An 18,060-nucleotide genomic window follows, 5' to 3' on the forward strand; every position below is an offset into this window, starting at 1 on the left:
ATCGGATAAGCCGTTTCTGAGATTAGCGTGTTCAAACATACAGACAAACAGACAAACCGACAAACAGACAAACAGACAAACAGACAAACAGACAAAAAAATTTTTAACTACAGTTTTGGGTTTAGGATCGATTTAATAATAACACCTGCTATTTTTTTTTTAAATATTTTCATTGTACAGACATCACTTTTCTACAATTTTATTATATGTATTGATTGATGATGATGATATTGATGATGATGATGATTGATTGATGATGATGATTTTGAATCGAATTCATGATTAAATTTTCTAATGAAAAAAAGCTCTACACATATTATTATATCTACATCATAGGAAGGTAGGCAGTAACTGTAATCTGTACATTATAAAGCTGAGAAGTTTGTTTGTTTGACCGCGCTAATCTCAGGAACTACTTACTGGTCCGATATGAAAAATTCTTTTGGTGTTAGATAGCCCATTTATCGAGGAAAGCTATATAGGCTATATATTATCATCCCGCTAAGACGAACAGGAGAGAAGCAATGAGGGTGAAACCGCGGAGCACAGCTAGTCTATTAATAGCAATACATCTAAAAGTAATTAATAAATATTATACAAATTATATTTTAGCAGGATGCGATTAAAATATAGGCCTTCCGTATTCCGGAAACTGACTTATCCCATAAAATAAACTTAGTTAAAAATCAATTGTCAAACTTGCATTGTATATGAATAATTAAAACTAAGACCACTTTTCGTATTAACCAGAAAAAAGTTAAAAATATTTTAGTCAAAGCCGGTACCCCATAGCAATAGGTAATGACTAACGTAGGTATGTATCTACACATTTATGGTATAGTTATAACTTATAATAATATCATAATACATCAAAAATAAACTTTATATTTGTATTATTATGACAGAACCTTAGATATATAAGTTTTTTTAAGGAAGAAACAACTGATTAAAAGTACATAATTGTTATTTTTTTATAGAATTTATGCATAATTGTCTAGACGGATGGCTGCGACTACAATAATATTATATTAAAATAGTTTCTAAATTAATTTATTCATTTGTACGTCCAGTTACACCAACTGTAAATCTTAACTAATATAAAATAAACCGAATTTGTTGCTTACTCGTAAAAATTTGATTACCTACTAGATCTACTGTAACTTGACCCCTGTTACAAAGAAATATCCATACATGAGAGAGATCTTTTAAAACTAGTCACACATTCTTAAAAGCAAAACGAGGGCGCGCCGCTATTTAACAAATAATATCGATGTACTTGTGTGATCTGTAAAACAAATATCTTAGATAATAAGGAATTTGAGACGAATTCTCTTGTCCAAACATTAATTAAAATAAACAAATCTCGCTAGTCACGGTGATTTGAGGAAAATACAGAGTTGTGTGAGGTTCCGTGATTATAGATGTATTTCACTGAGATTTTACAAGTCACCTTTCAAAGCGTTTTTAATTTTAAATCAAACAAATTTATTACTGTCAACTGATAACTGTGTTACGCGAATCAGAATCCCCAAAATTTTACATACAATGACCATGGCTATTGGTTTTTGTAGTGTAAACATAGCAACTATGATATACAAATTATCTATGCATATGCAATATGCATATTATAAAACTGAAAGAGTTTGTTTGTTTGAACGCGCTAATCTCAGGAACTGGATGGATTTGAAAAATAATTCTTTCGGTGTTAGATAGCCCATTTATTGAGGAAGGCGGGATAAATATATCAACACGCTAAGACCAACAGGAGCGGAGCACTGCGGGTAAAACCGCGAGGCACATATTTCATATACTAGGTATCTCAAATTTATAAATAAGTAGGTAGTAAATAAATAAAACCCTAAAATCTTTTATTTACTATTTACAACTTATCATAACTATGGTTTACCTTGAGCTTGTTGAAAACCGAAATTATTTGGATTTTCCATTAACATTCGCTTAATATTGATACGAGTTATTTTTGAGTCATTATTTACTCGTTGATATTATTGACAATTATTAAATGTCAAAAACGTATAACTTTATAAACTTTTTGAAAATAAACGAACAACAATTATTTTTAAAATAAACATTTTAATATAATATGTGTCCGAGGGTAATTTTCACAAATGAGCATCGTTTTAAAAAAATTAACCATCATTTTTAATATAATCAACTGAAGTCAAATTTTGAACAATCTGCTTTTAAATGTACCTACCTTCGGTGTAATATTTTTATTAAGTAAAAAATTAAAAAATAAATATTATTACCCAAATTATACGGATATATTCATATTTTAAATGCCTAAAGAGCAATGCACTGTCAGTTACCGAAATAAATAATTAATATTAGTGTAACTTTAACGTTTTTTTAAGTTCACTTAATTATTCTTACAATGCCTAAGTTAAAATACTTAATTACAATAAGAATAGAGATTAGATTTTATTACTAGGATATTTTCCTCAATCAGTATCTATTTAAATTTTTTATAAGTTACATAAAAAAGTTTATACATTTTTTGTATTTTTAATTGCTTTTGCTTTTTTTTTATCTCCTTGCAGATTTTGTAAATAATAATTTATATTAATATAAATTTATTTAAAAACCTGTATATTATTTTTATATCTTTGACACCTTATAAATCGAAAATATAATATCAAGATATTTTAATTGATGTAGGTATGTCAAAAAAATGGTAATCTCGTCAGTGCAAGCGAGATAGAAAATATAAATAGTATATATAGGTAGATAATCATTAATTACTCCTATTGCAGTATATTTTTCATGTTTTAATAAAATATTTTCTTTGTTGAATATAGAATTACTTTCTCGAAACAACTCTTGAAGAGCCATGGCCAAGGGGTATACCGTATACTCCCTTATTTTCATTCTAACCCTCTGTTTATCTTAACTTTGTTTTTTTACGCTTAAAGTACTGATTCATAGATTATAGATTTGTATCCGTTATATACACGTCATTACGGTAAGTTTTTGAATCTTTTGACTCAAAGAAAGTTCAGATTTTCCGGTTTTCCAGTAAAAAAAAACACTGCTTGTTTCTACTACATATTAGTTACGTATAATATAATACTTAATAATTGAAAGACAATAACTTAGTTAATTTACCTACCTGACAGAGCCAGATATAAAGAAAAATTAAACATTTCATAATATAAATAACATTATGTTGCTGGAGAAGCTACTTTTCTTTCTAACCATAACTACAGACAGATCACAGATAACTCAGTATAATATACTAGCTGTTCCGCGCGGTTTCACTCGCATAACGCATTGCTCCCCTCGAGCTCGTGTTGATCTTAGCGTGATAATATAATATAGCCTATATATACCTAGCCTTCCTCGATAAATGGGCTATCTAACACCGAAAGAATTTTTCAAATCGGCCCAGTAGTTCCTAAGATTAGCGCTTTCAAACAAACAAACTCTTCAGCTTTATAATATTAGTATAGAAGATTATACAGAAGTAGAACCCTTCGCTGTAGTATCAAAGCAAATGGTATGAACCACCTTAAATAAATTTAAATAACAAGTTTGGTATTTAAAGCATTTTGTTTATCTGTAATGTCAAAAATTAACTTTGTTCATTGTTCATGACCTCACCTGTTATTGTGTTTTTATTTTTAGACTTTTAGATAAATACCTAATGATAAATATGTCCATAAATATTATTATCGAGTAGGTTTTGCGACAAAACAGGTTTTGTACAGGCTAAAAAAAAATTTAATTGACTGAAACATTTTTTTTATCAGAAACTATTTTTAGGCAAATAGGCAATATTTGCAATCTTAACTAGCTAATTTACAAAACGAAGGCCAAGTGTTAAATAAAAATAAATAATTTTTGAATTATTTATTATACAGTATCAAAATAAGCTATCAACGAATAAATAAGTACGTATAATAACGTCTTTCGTATGATATATTATTATTTTTAAAAGATAAGTAATAGAAATTTACAAACTTTTTTCAGGCATGAATCAATTTAAAAAAATACGACACAAAGGTACTAATTTATTTTTTTTGAGAAATCGGTTAAAACTGCACTTTTGTGTCGAGCTGCTTAGAGACGACACAGAGAACGATGTCGCGGGTCTTGTCTAATTCAGAATTGACATTTTTGTTTGCACAAAACTGACCATATAATTCCCGCCACAGATTACCGCCTGATTTGACAGCCATGATACCACAGACTAAACATAACAGAACATACTCTGTGGTTAATATGTCACTGGCTATTCACAGTGACTGTTATAGGTGTTCATCACATCATGTATACTGAAATCGGTTATTGACTGTCGGTTTTAATTCGAATTTTCCAGAAAAAGGATTATGCTTTCAAGGGGTAACTTACGCGTGTGTATATATATCGTATTCCTATATAATATATATTATAAAGGCGAAAGTTTGTAAGTATGGATGTATGTATGTTTGTTACTCTTTCACGTAAAAACTACTTAACCGATTACAATGAAATTTAGCACACATATAGAGGGTAACTTGGATTAACACATAGGATAGGTTTTATCCCGGAAATCCCACGGGAACTGTGGGGGTTTTTCTTTGAAAACACGGGCGGAGCCGCGCGCATAAAGCTAGTTTGCCATAAAATTCAATCAAAGTAGATTAAATTTATTCCAAAGGTGAAGCAAAACCGCGGGCTAAAAACAAGTACTAAGTAGTAACTAGTTTTTATCCCGGAAATCCCACGGGAACGGGAACTATGCGGGTTTTCCTTTGCAAACGCGGGCGAAGCCGCGGGCGGAAATCTAGTCTAATATAATGGTTGGTAAGGATGACCCTGATATAAATTATCAAAATTTTAAAATGAATCTGATTTGGGTGCGAAAATGAAGTCTAAGTCTAAGTTTAGTTTAGATCATTTAGGATTATAACATGCAGTCTGGATTTTGTTCCCTTATTTTCTTAAATACTAGGTACATAGTATACAAGTGTTGATAATTATTAAAAAAACAAAATACCCGACTGCACACTAAAAAAAGAGTAAAAATCCTATATTAATTACTCCCGTGATTGAAATGAATCTAATGATACCGCATACATATTTTTTTAAAGGGAAATTTAGAAAAAATATTATTATGTCTTTATCCCGTGGGACTTTTAGGATAAAATGTATCCTATGACACTCCCGTAATCAAGACAAATCTAACGATACCTCATACATCAAAATCCATCAAGCCGTTTAGGCTACAGGTGGTCACAAAGGAAAAGACATACATACATACTTACATACACTCGAAAAACATTACCCTCCTTCTTTGGCAGTCGGGTAAAAACAAAGTCGCTGTTGCCATGTCTATCCGTTCCTATGTCTACTTAAATTACGCAACGGCTTTTGATGCGATTTTTATTTGATTTGTTTCTATTATTTTTCGAACGAAATGAAATTGTTTTAATAAAAATTCTTAGAAGGCAATAAAGACAACAAAATTACTGAAAAAAGATCCTCATGAATCGTTATTTTTTTTTTATTCAAGTTAGGTAGTTAATAATTTTTGACAATAATATGTCGGTACAACTATACGTCTTACGTTTTTAATTAGTTTTAACATACTTTTTAGTTTTTTCCAGTAAGTATTGTAAGAGGTGGATAATTAAACAATTCGTTTCAAATAAATTTAATGGTTTAATCTAAAGAAATTCAATTATTTTTTAATTATTAAACGCTAATGAAGCCTCCATTATTTTAAATTTTAATACTGTACGGTCTGTATACATTTTTATATATTAAATATATAAAAATAAAGTACTAAATAAATAAATAAAAGTACTCCGCGTTTTCAAAGAAAAACCTGCATATAGATCCCCTTCCCGTGGAATTTCAGGGATAAAACCTATCCTATGTGTACATCCAAGTTACCCTCTATATGTGTGCTTAATTTTATTGTAATCGGTTCAGTATGTAGGTAGGTAGTATTTGCTTGAAAGAGTAACAAACACACACACATCCTCACAAACTTTCGCATTTATAAAAATTAGAAGGATAAAGTCTAAATACATATTTTTATTCGTTATTTATTTTAAAGAAAACCTACACTTTTCCATGCTTTTATAATAAGACGCTTTGAAATAAATTCACTTCTAAGTAGTTTATAATTACTTCAGAATATCCAAAGTAGATACATAATAGGTAGGTAATTAGGTACTTTACAAAATACCTAAGAAATATGTGTATTTATTTATTTATATAGATATAATATATACCTAAACACTATTCATTTTTAAATGAAGACATCATATTATTCCGTCTACCTACCTACCTATTGTCTACTGATTTTTTTCCTTTTATAGGTATATATATAGGTACCAACCGGAAAGACAATACATAACTTAGTTATTAAAATAGTAATATTAGGCTTATATAGTGATTTTGAACTTGGAAACAAGAAAATATAATTAGATCCTAGGTAGGTAGGTAGGTACTACGGTACTAGGTAGGTACCTATAATTTAGTAGCTAAACCAACTAGGTAAGTACCTACCTATGTATTCATTATATGCTTATCCTTATCTTTATGCTATGTAGATAGGTATTATATAGTCAGAACCTAGGTACCTACATGTGAATAATTTTTTTATAAGTTAGAAACCAACAAATAAAAAAGTCGATTCCACATATTACTTAAGAGGGCTTATTCAATTTAACGCAAGTCAAAATCTCCGCGATCTATTACGATAGATCGCGGCTTGCGCTATACTTTTACTATGAACAGCATAAGTCCACAGGAGAGCGCCGAGCAACATGTCCTCTCTCTGGAAAGGCTCGCTGCCGACTGATTTTAATCGGGTCGCGCGCAGTGTTTTATAGTACTTTAAAAAAAATTGTAGAAAAATAATAGAGGTACCTTAGTTGATTTTTTAAATTTTATCTTATAAGTAAGACGTTCTTTTATTGCAATATGTAAAAATAATATTAAACTAAGTCAAATATCTTGGTGAAAATAATCATTTTGTCGACTATAATTTCTAAAAAAATTCACATTGTTCGGATTTTAATTTCGTAAGTTAGGAGTCCAAAATAAAAAAATCTTTTAACTAACTATTTTAATAAGGATTTTTGCAGTTAGTTAAAAAAAATTGTGTGTTAGATCTGTCAGCGATTTCAGATATTTTTAGCTTCGAAATTGACACTAAAAGCGAAATCAAGTAATCATCGGCTCAGTTATCTTGATGGTATTCACAAATACTGTATTAATTGAAAAAAACTCTTAATTAACTATATAGACAATAAAATTTCCTAAAATTATTAGTAATTCGTATGTTTGTAAGATAAGTGGTTGATGGACAATCTGGTTTGAAAAATCACATATTTGAGCCAAACAGCGCACGGACCGCGTACACGGCCTTAATTAACAATAAATCACATATATTTATCTACACGTGTATTTAGTATTTACATACTAGGTACTTAGCTACAGGAAAATCTATCAAAAATATTTTATTATTTTTCGTATTTACATAATACATTCGCATTCTTATGTTAAAAACCGATACCTAATAGATAAATAGGATATAATTTGTTCGTAAATAATTTACGTGGCGTATACGTAGTTACTATTCCATATAAGAAACATATAAATTAAAAAGTCAACTCATCAAACCTCGCCTAAATGCATGACAAGTGACTCCCTCCTCATGTCCCCTCTTAAACAAAGTGACAATAACTCCATACACACATACACATATTATTTGTACACCCATACATGCAAAGAACCGGCTAGGTATTCGGTTTCCCGCCACCGGCGCGAACACGCACACTAAACACAACGAACAAACAATACAAACACTAACACAAGTAAATTTAAACTCACCTCAAAATAAATCCATTAGAAAACACACTTGTTCAAACAACTAGCGCTTAGCCTCGAAAACGCGTTAAAAAAACACTCGCGGCATTTCATGTATGCTCAACACTTTTCAAAATTTCGTCCCGCTTCCAGCCCCGCGCTCCCGCCGGTGTTTTCAAAATCGGAACTTTTGAATCTTTCGCGCCAATTGTCGCCGACCAAAAAGTATTTAATCTATAAACTTTATCTCTGTAACTGGGTCTGTAGGTGAACAAACTCAATGTTCGCAAATTTTTTACGCACCGAATCGCTTCCGCAAACGCGATTCAATCAAATACTAGAACGAAACAGAGGCCCCAACACAATTATTAACACACGTTGGGTTAAAAATAAACTATGATTAACTGCCATTAAGATTCGCGGAGACACGAGAGCCGGGCGCGTAAAAAATATATTGTGATTGAATAAATAAAAATCGCGGGATTGTTGCTATTTTCGCCGCGACAAGCGGTTACGAATTACGATATGAATAATTAGCGAGCGAACATAGCGCAGTTGTCGTTTCATAAACCGTGCGCGTTAAAACTGAGTCGAAAGGCTCGGCCCGTGGTAGAGCATAGCGCCGAATAAAATAAACAACAATATACCTAAATACGCGACGGGCGCGGCCGCGTGTGCGTGCGCGTCTGTGTGTGCGTGTGTAAACAAGGGGCGACCCGGCTTGCATGACATCCCGACAATCAGCAACCACTTACTTCCTTTTTTTAATTGTCAGTGTCCAGCGCGTATTGAAATTAATAGTCATAAGACATATGACGCTAAATTATGCATTTACTTCGCAAAAAGAATACGACTTGTGTTATTCACAGCTATATTATGTTTCAATTGCTTCTTCAATGGCAGCGTGATTTAATTGTTATGCTACAGTTTTCCGTAATACTTTCTGAATTGAGTGAATAATAGATTACAGAATATATTTAACCATAAACATTAAACAAGAAATCAATTAAGGTAAATATATGTGATGTTTTCGATATACCTACTTACTTACCTTAGTTTAGTTTTTTATTTATTTCGAAAAATAATTAATTGATGTAGCCATTACCTTAATAATATGAATATTCAGGTACTATTTACAATATTTTTGATAAATCACTTTATAAGCTCTTGAACATTTTTTTTACGTAAAAATAATTTTCCAGTTTTCCAAAATTACAACTCATACAAAACCATAAATCCACATGTATAACATAAAAAATAATTATTTATTACCACACACTATCCAATACAGCCCAATCCTCCCGCGAGAATAAACATATGACGTCACCGGCGAGTAAACAAACAAACAAACACATGCGCGCTCATGTTTCCTTAATACAATTATTATTAAACGTACTGTTTGATTATTTCGAACGCGACCGCCGAGCGGGACGCACGTCCTATGCTTTTTATGACCAATAAATAATAATCAATACATACTGAAAACTAATCCTATGCATAGCATAAATAAAAATCATTTCTGTATCAATCAAAGTATATCATTTTTAGTAGACTCTTGTCGTTACAAATCTATTTTAAACTTAATATGAATGAAGAAAAGCAATTGCAAGTACCTATATTATGTTGGTTAAACATATTAACTATGCTTTTCACTATCTATATTCTATACTAATATTATAAAGTTGAAGAGTTTGTTTGTTTGTTTGAAGTTTTGAACGCACTAATAATATTATTAGATTATATATATGTATATATATATAATCGTTAATACTGAACTTTTTGAAGATTACTTATATTTGTTTTTATCCCTGCACCTGGTCAATCTGAACAGTGTCGGGATGAACAACTAGTCTAATTATCCCGTTTAAAAGTTTCATACTAATTAAAAATTGTTTTTGATAAGGCAAACAACTATTTTGTTATGTTATCTAGCTTTTCACAATGCTCACACATTCTCACCATACATTTTCCTGGTTTCTCGTATCAACGCTTTCTTTATAGTTACATAATAAAGCCGTGTACTCACCTACCGCAGGGGCAATATTGGAAGTTGGAACAATCTCGGATGCACGGCGGCCGCGGCGGTCGGAGCAATTTCTGCTGTTCTCTAAAGCCCTACTTACGTACCTGCAGTAGGGGCAATATTGGAATTGCACCTTTATTGGGTCTTTAATTGTTATTTGTATAGGCAAGCAGGGGCAATTTAGAGAACATCTGAAATTGCCCCAACCGCGGTGCAACCGAGATTGTTCCAATATTGCCCCCGCGGCAGGAAGGTACTCACCCGGCTCGGCTACTCAGCCGGCTGAAATTGCCCCTGCTTGACTTTTCACATCACAATTAAGGGTGCAATTCCAATATTGCCCCTTCAGCAGATACACTGGGTAGCCGATTTTATAAAACTGTTTACGTAAAAATATTTTCGTATTTACGCAAATAAATTATTTGCAATTTTTTTACGTGGTTTCACGATCTTGTATTTTAAATTACAATTTCCTATTGTGTTTGATAAGAATCAATTAATTAACAAGTTGTTTCTGGCAGCGCAATATAATACCGATATAAGAAGTGTATGCGTAATCTAAGTCGGTCTATCTATAAGCAAAGTTATATCAAAAAGTGTTAAGCAGTTTAATTTATACGTATTCATAAATACATTATTAACTTTTGTTAGTAATGGATTAATTGTTTAATTTACTTTTTCTCAAAATAACATTACTATATAATCATATCATAAAATCAAATCAGAATTAATTATGTATTATTTCTTTAAATTGAAGGTAACACAAAGACTAAAGCCCAGTATATCTTTACCAGTTTTAAACATAGGCTTCAAGATATACACAAACATATTATACTTACGTATATAATTTATATAGGAATTCAATAAATACCGGCAAAATATACAGGGTGTCCCAAAAAGTAGTGATGAACGGAAGCTGGGAGGTAGAGGACCTAAAGGGCTATCCGAATCATCCCCATGTATGTTATGCGATTTTTCGTATTTTCGGAGTTATGACGTTTTTTTCAATTTTTCACCTATCGCCGAGTACGATGATATTTTCACTCATGGTGACGTCAATTATTGCGCTAGATGCTTGATTTTTTTTATGTGCTAAGCTGAAAGATAGGCCAATTCAGTATGGTAACATTTACTATCGTCAGACCTTTGAATGGAATAAAAAAAAGAATTAAATGCCAAGTAGGATAAAATTACCCAGTATGTTCACCACTTCAAGGGCCCGTAAAAAAATAAAATCACATAAAAAAAGTTTTCCGTTTTGCTTTTAAAAACTTGCTCTATCTATCAGGTGAAAAATTCAATTTAATATTCAGAAGGCTTCAATCGAAAAATTGAAATATAAATGTGGTAAGTGCAAAAATTGAATTAACATGATGATTAATAAAAACAAATTAAAACCAATAACAAGGTGTTTAATTACCAGAATTTTTTAAAATGACCCCGCTGTTGCTTAATGTAAGTGCGACATCACCGTAAAAAGTTGTCTTTTAAATGTCTGAATGCCCTTTTATCATTTTTAATAGTTTCTTTTGCTACTATGAATTTTCAGGTTATTTCGTCCAAATTGTGGCAGTCTCTCGTCTTTGCAGTATCCCCGCGAAAAAAAAATGAGGTTTATGTCCGGGAACCGTGGAGGCCAGGCTAAGGGGCAAAGATACCCTGAATGATGGATTGGTCGTTGCAGCCTGCGCATGCGCCGGTGACGCCTACCTAAAAGCCTGGCCTTCACGGTCCCTCGACCTAAATCCCATTGATTTATTTCAATTGGGATACTAAAAAGACCTCGGCTACTTGAGAGAATGCCACAATTTGGACGAAATAACCCGGAAATTCATAGTAGCAGAAGAAACCATTAAAAATGATAAAAGGGCATTCAGACATTTAAAAGACAACTTTTTACGGTGATGTCGCACTTACATTGAGCAACAGCGGGGTCATTTTAAAAATTTCTGCTAATTAAACACCTATTTATTAGTTTTAATTTGGTTATAATGATCATCATGTTGATAAAATTTTTTTCACTTACCACATTTAGATTTCAATTTTTCGATAGAAGCCTTTTGAATAATAAAATGAAATTTTTAGGGTAGCTACCTGATAGACTTTATTTTTTTATGGGCCCTTGAAGTTGTGAACATACTGGGTAATTTGATCTTTCTTGGCATTTAATTATTTTTTTTTATTCCATTCGAAGATCTAACGATAGAAAATGTTACCATACTGAATTGGCTTATCTTTCAGCTTAGCACACAAAAAAAATTAAGCATCTAGCGCAATAATTGACGTCACCATGAGTGAAAATATCATCGTACTCGGCGATAGGTGGAAAATTGAAAAAAACGTCATAACTCCGAAAATACGAAAAATCGCATAACATACATGGGGGTGATTCGGATAGCCCTCTAGGTCCTCTACCTCCCAGCTTCCGTTCATCACTACTTTTTGGGACACCCTATATAAAAATGTAATTAAAAACAATACACCTTATTGAATTGATGGCCAACCAGAGAAGAACTTTCAAACATACATTTGGCACGCACGTCATTTTATTAGATACTGCTATCTAATTATTATTTCAATTTGACACTATACTTAGAACAAACGGAAAATAGTAAAACATGAATATGCATGCAAGCTTTAACGAATTTTTAATTAAGCAACAATTTTTTAGAAAAATGTGTATAAATGAGTATCATTATTTTAAAAATAGAATTTGCGTTATGCCTCGTGCACACAGCGGAATTGTTTACGCGAATCAACACCTTGTGTATACCAGACTAAGCAAAATAAATATACATATATTTTCGTGATTTTTTTTTCTATAACCACAAGTTTACACGTGTAGTTTTTTTTCCTTATATTAAGCCAATGCTAACTGCTTTGAATGCTGCAATTTTTTTGTCGAATAATTTTGGCAACGCAATTAATGGTGCTGACGTAGGTATATATACTTAGTTACATTTATTTACATAAATAAAAATAAATTATTTTGTTATCTTAATGTTGTTTTATTTTATTTACTACTTATAGTAGGGGAGCCCAGGATGCTAAATGTGGATTTACTCGAGCGTCACGGGAACTTATTAGAATTGGTAGATTAGACCATAGCGAGAAAAAAAGGTCCTATAATGTTTTCACTTTTAGCGGTGGGGAAGGGTTTTTTGATTTTTTTTAATTTAAAAAAGAAAAAAAATGGCTTGGAAATACTCAAGCGCGTTAGATATTGATATTTTGCATGCTCGAGGACGTCACTGAAAAAAAGTATACGTTAATCTGACTATTAAAGTGGCGATTTAATCGCTATGAAGAAAGGGTAAAAAATTAAAGTAATATTATTCGAGCGCGTCAGATTAATATCTGGGGGGGTTAATTACAATATAAGAAGTCCCCATTTCGCTAATCTGACGATTCGAGCTCAACCTTAGGGAATTATGGATTATTCAAATTTTCCAGCGGGGCCCCTGAGCGCACCCACCAACCATAACTGCTCATATTGACTAGAGGTACAAATGAATAGCTAAGGTACCGTCCCTAATAGTAATCTGACGCGCTCGAGTAAATCCCAAAATCCCCTCTTGGGCTCCCCTACTATTACTAGGTATATCTATATCTATATCTATATCTATATCTATATCTATATCTATATCTATATCTTATCTTATATCTTATATCTTATATCTTATATCTTATATATATAGTATATAAAAGAAAGTCTGTATGTTCCAACACTTATAACTCGAGATCTGCTGAACCAATTTTCATGGTTTTGGATTCGTTGGATTTGTCACCGCCCAGAATAGAAGAATAAATCATAAAAACAACAAAAACTAGACGAATAAATATTTTCCCAAAATTTTGATTTTCGTACATGTCAATCATTAGTTGTCAATCCTGTCAAATACGGAAAATAATGTTTGACATTCATGCGTTCAAAAATGTGTAAATAGGTAATTAAAAAGTAAAAAGGGTGAATAAATATTGTATGTATTTATTTTAAAATCAATTATTAAAAAGTGCAATAAAAGCAGATACATAAAAATTCTTTAAATGTTTGTGTTTACGCGTGTTTTCAGAAATTAATAAGGTATTTTTGGTGGGGAAACTAACCAAGAAGGTTAGTTCGATTAATTATTGAAAAAATTCTATAAAAATGTAAAAATTCTGACAATTATTTGTTGCGATTTCGTCGACTGCGTCAACAATATAAACAAGTGATATAAGTGATCGGCACGACATCACCACACGTGTTTTCAAGCAAAAAAATCCGATCACTGATGAGTTACATTAATGGAACACATCTTTGGGATTATTCAATGATGGATGTTTTCAATCGAATGACAACAATCTGGCTTGCAGCATGCCCACATTTTAATTTGGTTAGTCGAAAGGATTCGGGCAGATAAAATATACGAGTGTGCGGGGATTGCTAATCCTGAAACCGATCCAGACCAATGATAATGGTATAATTACCACAACTAAAGTGAAACGAAACGTTGGCGTGGTCGATAACAGTTTAATAATGAAAAGAGTTAATCCATGCTGCACAACTTATTAAAATTCAATCATTTTTCTCTGAGACGTGTTTGAAGTAATAAAATAAAATACTATTCCCTATCAACTCATATAAATATTTATTTTGTATCATTGTATTACGTTCATCAAAGCCTTAATTAGTTCAGCTAAAAGGTAACACAACATTCATTGACAGGGCGGTACAAAGTTCGCCGGGACAGCTAGTATAATATAATCTGGAAGTTATATTTTGTGAGAGCGTGAGACTGTGCTATATTATTATGTTATACATATAATATAAAAATGCAAATAAGATTAATAGTCGACGACGCGGTTGGCGCAGTGGTAAAGTAACTGCCTACTGAGCCGACGGTCCCGGGTTCGATCCCCGGTCAGGGCAAATATTTGTGTGATGAACTCAATTATTTGTTCTTGGGTCTGGGTGTTATTAATTATTATCTATATATGTATTTATTAAATATTATATTTATCGTCGCCTAGTACCCACAAGACAAGCCTTAATTGAGCTTACTGTGGGACTAGGTCGATTTGTGTAATAATGTCCTATAATATTTATTTATTTATATTTATAATAGAAACTTGTTGATTATTTAATTCATCAACCATTTATTTTATTGTTCAAGGCCACTGTCAAATACACGAGTGATATAACACGATATAACAACTAATAGGTAACACTTATCAATACATAAAAACAAGTGGTACCTAACCAAAAATATATTCACATATTCAGTATTAATTTATGCGTACATCTATTTTTAGGTATAATTTTATTTTCGTACTTGTCAACTCGTTTTGGTAAGTAAAGTATTATGTAATTTACCTACCTACTACATTATACAGGGTGTACTATTGGTATACTAAGCGCGAAGGGACTTGTAGGTTTGCATTCACTGATCACGTAAAAAAAATACAATTACATAAAAAATTTTTTGCTAAATTTTTCCTGGAAATCCGTTTTCTTCTCTAGCTTCGCGCAGCCGGCATATACCGCTTCTCTAATGTGAGCATTTTGTCTATGAAAACATAATATAGCTCACGTGCTGGCTGCTGCTAGCAAAACTGGACTGGTTGGTTGTTATGAGTGTACACATAGAGTTTTAAGATTTCATTTATTTAAAAAAAAAGTGTCTGGAATTTTATAAGTATTTTTCGTACTCAGCGTATGAAAAACTATAACCTCCTTGGAGCTTAGTATACCAACAGTGGGACACCCTGTATATGTAGTTAATAGTTATACAAGTTGATCTGTTGAACTGATATGCTATGAATTTTAAACATTTTGGTATGTTTATGTAAGTTTTATATGGATCGAAATTAAAAATTATACCTAACCGAGTAACCGACATCGAAAAATGTGGTTATCTTGCTTATTCTTGTTTAGTATAATTTTTATTCATTCTCAGGTATATTAGGTACAATAGGTATCGAAAATTTATCAATTTTCTAAATAAATCTATAAATAGATTACTTACATTAGATTTATATCTAGTATAAGTGCGTATGTGTTTCATTATCTCAATTTATTTCTCCTATACTATAATAAGATTTTATACTCATAGAAAAAGACGTAGATAAAAGGCCAAATTCATAAAGTATTTTTGTATGCGATACACCAATATTTATATAGGTCGGACCACTTCCTGTAAGCAGGTATGAGGCATCTTGTAAACAAGAACAACATTTTAAGTTAAGTTGCTTAAGTTATGAAACAGAAAAATAGATATTATGATATAGATAGGATGACTTAATTTTTACAGGTGCCGTTCCAGATGACAGTCCGCCATCCATACTTCCATACTAATATTATAAATGCGAAAGTAACTCCGTCTGTCTGTCTGTTACTCAATCACGCCTTAACTACTGAACCAATTTGCATGAAATTTGGTATAGAGATATTTCGATACCCGAGAAAGGACATAGGATAGGTTTTATCCCAGAAATCCCACGGGAACGGGAACTGTGCGGGTTTTTCTTTGACTGCGCGGGCGATGCCGCGGGTGGAAAACTAGTTTTCTTATAAGAGGTAATTTTATTAAAGGATTTAAAACCTGAATTTTCATTGAAAAAAAACTTCGATATCTGACTTACCTATTATACCTTTATGGACATATTAAATCATTAATAAAATAATTAATAAGAAATATCTGTAACACATAGCTATCATTATACAAATTATGAAAAATTTGTTGTATGAAAAATAATGCAGGATGAGAAACAATAACCCTTTTTTGAGAGCAGACGAAAATACGTTAGCAAGTGTATAATCTATATACTAATTTATTTATTATTTATTTATTTATTTACATCACATTGAACTTAAAAATCATTACAGGATTCTAACCTAAAATTATAAAGCTGAAGAGTTTGTTTGTTTGAACGCGCTAATCTCGGGAACTACTGGTCCGATTTAAAAAATTATTTCGGTGTTAGAAAGCTCATTTATCGAGGAAGGCTATAAATCATCACGCTACGACCAACAGGAGCGGAGCCACGGGGGTGAAACTACGTTAGCCAGTAAGATATATAGTATAACGAAACTAAAATACATTTATTTCTATTGATAATGCTCGAAGTGGCCTGTTTATTATGTAGGCTTTGTTACTAATACCAAATATTTGGACTCTTTGAGATCACAGTGATAAGATACACTCGTGTTAGATAACGCTAAAATAATACCACAAATATAAATATGTGAAATAACTGTGCATGCGACAAGCGAATGGTTGAAAAGAATATATTATAATATGTTGTAGGAAGAATTAAAAGAAAAGTAGGTACTAATTTAGTACAATTTTAATAAGAACCTTATTCAACTAACAATAAGGTACAATACAAATAATTTGTATAGGAAGGAATATTAGTTACAGTACGCAGGTACTAAACAATAAACTTGTACATAAATTAGTGCATACATACAACTAAAATTAGGAGATTACAAGAAAAATATTGCCTAAGATATCCATTCAGAGTTGATTATAGAGACTTGGTTTAATGCTCTAAGTAGAGACTGTTGCTCCTTCAACTTAACATCATCCAACCATTTTCATAGACTAAATTAACATACAAATTGCTTTATCAGTGGTTTATCACTTTAGAAGTACCTACTATAGTCTATATATTACATATCTGTGTTGTCATGTTAAATTCATTACACCCGTAATTACACGTACAGTGTACCCTTCATTTACATAATGGATTAAGTCTACATAAAATTTCTTAAATTAAATTTTCACGTCATCTACTTTTTTGTAGAAAAGTTTATCTATTTAAAATTGAAACTCATGTAGGTATATCTCATCATCTTGTTGATCACATTTTCATTAGTCTACAAAGACGGAAATAATGAAATCCGTGTGACATAATTAGTTATTGTTTTCCTATGCATTCATTAAAACAATTATATTCTATCTATGAATGAATCATTGAAAATTACTATTTCAACGCATTTTTCAATCTCGCCTCATGATCGAATTTATTCATAGATTCTTTATTCTTTTAGATTCTTAAAAAAATCTCATTTATAATCCTACTTAATATTATAATATAAGTTTGTGAGGATGTGTATGTGTGTGTTTGTTACTCTTTCACGCAAATACTACTGAACAGATTACAATGAAATTAAGCACACATATAGAGGGTAACTTGGATTAACACATAGGATAGGTTATGGGTTGGTATAT

At 31.6% G+C, this 18,060-nt stretch overlaps 1 protein-coding gene across 1 annotated transcript in view; it reads right to left on the minus strand.

The window, feature by feature from the left end:
- Positions 1-8,422, minus strand: part of LOC123703487 (forkhead box protein P1) — a 70,812-nt gene extending 62,390 nt beyond the window's left edge. Inside the window, exon 1 of the mRNA XM_045651502.1 lies at positions 7,846-8,422. The gene's annotated coding sequence lies outside the window, so the exon portion shown is untranslated. The remainder of the gene's footprint in view (positions 1-7,845) is intronic.
- Between the last annotated feature and the right edge of the window lie 9,638 nt (positions 8,423-18,060).

Source organism: Colias croceus, chromosome 26 (genome assembly GCF_905220415.1).
Source record: "Colias croceus chromosome 26, ilColCroc2.1".
Lineage (NCBI taxonomy): Eukaryota > Metazoa > Arthropoda > Insecta > Lepidoptera > Pieridae > Colias > Colias croceus.